Raw genomic sequence first — 4,984 nt, 5'->3', positions numbered from 1 at the left:
AGGCGGGGTAGGGCCGGCGCACACACCGAAAGTTGTTGAATTCCAAACCGAACGTGATTTTCTGTTTCTCGCGTTCGCGTTTCCCATCACTATAGCAATCTTTGCTATAGCTAAGTCGGTCGCCTGGCTCTGTACGACCTGTACGCCAAAAATGTTATGAACACTGAATTACCTAATTATATTCAAATTAAAGAGAGCCTACAAATATTCTATTATTATTTTTAAATTTCGTTACAATAAATAAATTAAAAAAATTCTTTTCGTACTTTATAATTTTAGTGAAATTTCTAAATTTATTTTTTCAAACTAAACTTAAAATTTGAATGAAATTAAGATGTTTTAAAACATCAAATTAAATTTAAATAAAACTTAGCTAAATTCAACATTTAAATGAAATTTATGTGGATTTAAGAATTAAATAAAGTTTAGTTAAATTAAATTAATTTCTTCTCTGGTTTCTTTTAAAAGAGACATTTTTTAGATACTAAGTAAATAAGTTTTAAAACAATTTAATTCGTACTTTAAGATTTATTGTAGTGCAATTTTAAAAAGTATGTGAATAGATTTGAGTTAAATTCAAAATTGAAGTAAAATTTAGTTAAATTTAAGTAAATTTCAGTTAAAATTGTGGATGTTGAATGGTGGTAAATGGTGTTAAACTTAAGTACAATCTAGTTAAATAAAAATGAAACTGTCGTTAAATTTCAAATTTGATTGAATTGGATACAGATATGTGGGTTTTTTTCTAGGCTTCAAAGATGGAGAGCATTCAAATAAGCTAGAGAAATAAAAAAATGTTTCCTTATTTTTATAATAATTAGTTAAATTTAAAAGAAAACTCAGGAAAGTAATTAGGACTCACATTTCTCAAGTTTTTGGTTTGAAACTTTTCACATATCGACAATGTCAAAATATGAAAGGAAGCGTTTCAACTTAGGCATAACTATTTTGTATGGAAACACTTTATTATTCCACAATTTTATTTCAAATTAGAAGTATCTTAGCAATTAAATAATTATTCCATTCAAAATTATTTAGTTTCGAAAATTGGATTATAACTTCAAAGCCTTTGAAATTAAAAGATTTTAAATGAAAGAAATTTGAAATGAAAACAAGTAACATTACAGCGTGATTATTTTCTTTTAGAAGCGTAAAAATAAAATGATAATTAATCAAAAAAACTACATACTATACATATGCATACTACATGTAACTATACATTTTTTGCAGCATCAGGATATAAATAATTTAAAGCTGCAATAAGCAGATTTTTCGATGTCAAACCTCGTGAAAAATTGGAATAAATGTAAAGTCTTCGAAATCGAAAACTTTTTATAAGGAGAGAAATTTTAAATTGAAGGGTTTTAATATATTTTCAATTTAAAACATTCATATCTAGAGAAAATTTTGAATGAAATTTTTGGATCTGTGAAAAAAATAAATTTGTCTATTTTTTGAAAATTTTCAAAATTTTGAAAAGTATATAAATTTTCTAATTTTCATCAAAATTAAACATTTCATTTGGATAATTTGCAAGTCTTTTACTCATCTATAAGAAACTTTTACGAAATTTTTTATAATATTAAGAAAAAAATTTGAACATATTGAAAATGCTATAAATTTTTTAATTTTGGGCTAATGGAAAAAATCGGCTAGAATAGTTTTGAAATATATTTGGTATCTAGTGAAAATTTTGAATAAGATTTTTGGATCTATGAAAAAAATAGTTTTTTCTATTTTTTGAAAATTTTCAAATTTTTCAAAAGTATATAACTTTTCTAATTTTCATGAAAATAAACTCATATACCACTAAATTCACAAATTTTAAAAAATGCAACAAATTCAGAAAACATTTGTCTAGATCTATAAGGAAATTTAGGTAAAATTTTGTATATAAGTTTTTATAAGGAAATTTCTATTCAGAATTTTCATTTCTTTAACCATAAAAATAGTAAAGACATATTCAACCACAATTCTGGTTGATTTAACCTGACAGTTTTTTTAATTTATTTAAATTTAAACCAAACTTAACTGTATCTTCAGATTCACTTTTACCTTACTTTCCAAACAAATTATAACTTAAATAAAAAATAAACTTTTTAATTCCAATTTGTTATTACTATTTTATACTAACCTCTTTGCTACATGTTAGGCCTAATTTTGATTTCAAAAAGTCTTTTGAGTTTTCGAATTCCCTCAAGACCTTTTCTACTCAATTGAAATTATTTTTTCATTCACTTATAAAGTAAAATTAGATTATTACTATTTTGGATTTCAAAGGCACGATAATTTGGCGCGACCGAACATATATATATATATATATATGCGTGTGTGTGTAAGAGCACAAACTTGCCTGCCGCGCTAACTATAGGTATGTGGTGCAACTAATCTCATGCCGCATCTAGGACATAATATCTTTCGTTGTACTAACAAACCGGCGCAGTCAAGCTTATTAAAGAGGGCGGTGAAAGATTTTTTTTGTTGAGAAACAAGAGTATTCCAAGAGACGAGTCGCATATGGCAAATCATGAACGTTAACAATTATCGGTTATGCACCGACGGCAATGATGCCAATGTTGGCATCATGGACATTGGAAATACGGGAATAAGCATGCCATTCTAACCTGACAAGCTGGGTTGAATCCACGGGAGGGGGGAGAATTCTATGAGTAGGGAGAGCCGCCATTTTACGATGTGCCACTTGATTGTGCGCACGAGTATTTTTGCCGACAAACTGCATGAAAATATAAACATGTGGGCGCTGTCATGTTTGTCGCGGAACATCAAAAGATGGCGGACCTCTCCTCTCATTGCATCAACCCCGCAATGGCATGCCTAGTCCCGTGTTTCCTATGTCCATGGTGGGCATTCTTTGCTATGCCCTAACGTTAGGGCCGTGCGCTGATTGGCCGCACTTGGCGCGCAATTCAAAATTACTTAAAAAAACAATTCTCGTGTTTTAAATCAATATTAAAAAATTCATAAGAATGTACATTAATTGTGTATCTTTTCATTTCAGGGGAAAAAATTATAACATATATTCTATAAATAACAGTTTATTTTCATTAAATTCCAAACACCCACTTATATTTTCCAAAACATTCAGTTTAAAAAGAAATTTTTTGGAAAAACGATTCAAAATAATTATTTATAATGTTTTCTCTATTTTGTATGTATTTTTCTTATAATTCATATAATTATGTAAGCAATAAATACATACATTGTCACGATTGGGTTGTAGTTACGATTCAAATGCAAAAAGTTTATTCTTAGCATACTTTGATAATTTTTTTAATATTTTTCTTAAATTGATTGAAACGTATTTCAATCAATATACTGACTGCATGGGGACATTTAAAAATAATACTAAAAAAACGAGAGAAAAATGAGAAGGAAGGGAATTTGGAGGTTGCCTTTTCCCCTCTTTTTTTATTTAGGCTTTTTAATTTTCATGAGGAAATTTAAAAATAATAATAAAAAAGACACGAGAAAATGTGAATTTGGAGGTTGCCTTCTTTTTCTCTTTTTTTATTTTAGGTTTTTAATTTGCATGGGTACATTTAGAAATAATAATCAAACAGAGAAAGAAGGGGATTTGGTTGTTGCCTTCTCTTTCTCTCCTATTTTCTTAGGGTTTTTTCTGTTTTCATGGGGAGATATAAGATTTTATGATCCAAATCTTATCGTTCCATTCTTTATTTTTTTTTTATTTCCAAGAATTTCGTAATTAACTTTGAATATTGCTCGCTAATGAGAAATTCAAATGTTCTTTTATTTCTAATGTAATTTGTTGCTTTTTCATTCTTTCATTGCTATAAAAACATAATTTCTTATATTTCTTCTTACTACTCGTGCTCAATTTATACTGTGATAAAAGGCGAGAGAAAAATATAAGGAAAGGGATTTAAGTTTTTGCCTCTTTTTTTTTTTAATTTGCTCTTTTAAACATGAATGTGGATATATATATATATATATAACTTTTTATCTAAGTGTCCTTAATTCTTTTTATTCACAATATAATTTGTTATCATATTGATAAATTAATTTTTTTTTAAACAGACAAACCCAGTGTCTTTACGATATCGCAAAGACACCGACACGACATGGACATTGGATGTCGTAACGATATCGCAAAGTCGTCGCCAAATTTTGTGCCCACTGGGAAATTACATCATTTTTTATACACGGAGAAAAAGATATAGCACAATGATATCGCAAAATCTCTATATTGCAAGAAAGCGCAATATTATAATGTACAACCAGGTCCCGGAGCTTTGTACGATATTATAATGCACTAATATCACAGAAAAAAATTAAGTTAAATTTGGTTAGTGTCACCTTTTATACGGCGCGGCGTCCTTAGCAGCAATGGAAAAAAGACAGAGTATGAGTGAGTTCGAGCTGTAAAGTTTATCTGTCAAGGTTAATTTTTGTTCCGGTGAATCTTTCACCTGGAATCGATGTAAACTTTATCATTAATTTTTCCTGTGATCGTTTGTTCACTACTCGAACCATCGCGAGATCATAAAAGAAGAAGCACAATTCTATAGCATAATAAACTTAAATTCTTACGTCATAGACTGCTCAATTATGCGGTATATAATGTAAAAACTTGCAATGTACGATATCACGATTTTGTGCTATTATAATGCGATAATTACTATATATAGCGCAAGAATTACGGTATATATTGTAATTCATGCGATATAGTTTTTTCAGTGTAGGGAATTGAGTGTGGTTAGCAGACACAGCGTGCCTATATAGTTGATTAATGAAATATAGCCCTTTATTTTGAGAATCGCGTTTTTACTTGATTTTTCCTTATATTTGAATTAATATACGAGGGTAGTTCAATAAGTCCTTAGAATGACCAACAGATGGTGCGCGAATCGCTCCAAATCACCTGTTTTCAGTCAGCACCACTCCCGACTAGATATATGGTGCAGTCACAGTCCACATCTTCTGAGTTTACGTGTTTTTATAA

The 4,984-nt window shown here is 29.0% G+C and overlaps 1 protein-coding gene across 2 annotated transcripts in view; it reads left to right on the top strand.

Annotated features, from left to right (window-relative positions):
* LOC117168461 (dnaJ homolog subfamily B member 12-like) overlaps positions 1-4,984 on the top strand; it is a 31,777-nt gene that overhangs the window by 399 nt on the left and 26,394 nt on the right. The gene's annotated exons all lie outside the window — the stretch shown is intronic.

Source organism: Belonocnema kinseyi, chromosome 1, assembly GCF_010883055.1.
Source record: "Belonocnema kinseyi isolate 2016_QV_RU_SX_M_011 chromosome 1, B_treatae_v1, whole genome shotgun sequence".
Taxonomy (NCBI): domain Eukaryota; kingdom Metazoa; phylum Arthropoda; class Insecta; order Hymenoptera; family Cynipidae; genus Belonocnema; species Belonocnema kinseyi.
This window is presented reverse-complemented; position numbering and strand designations above follow the sequence as displayed.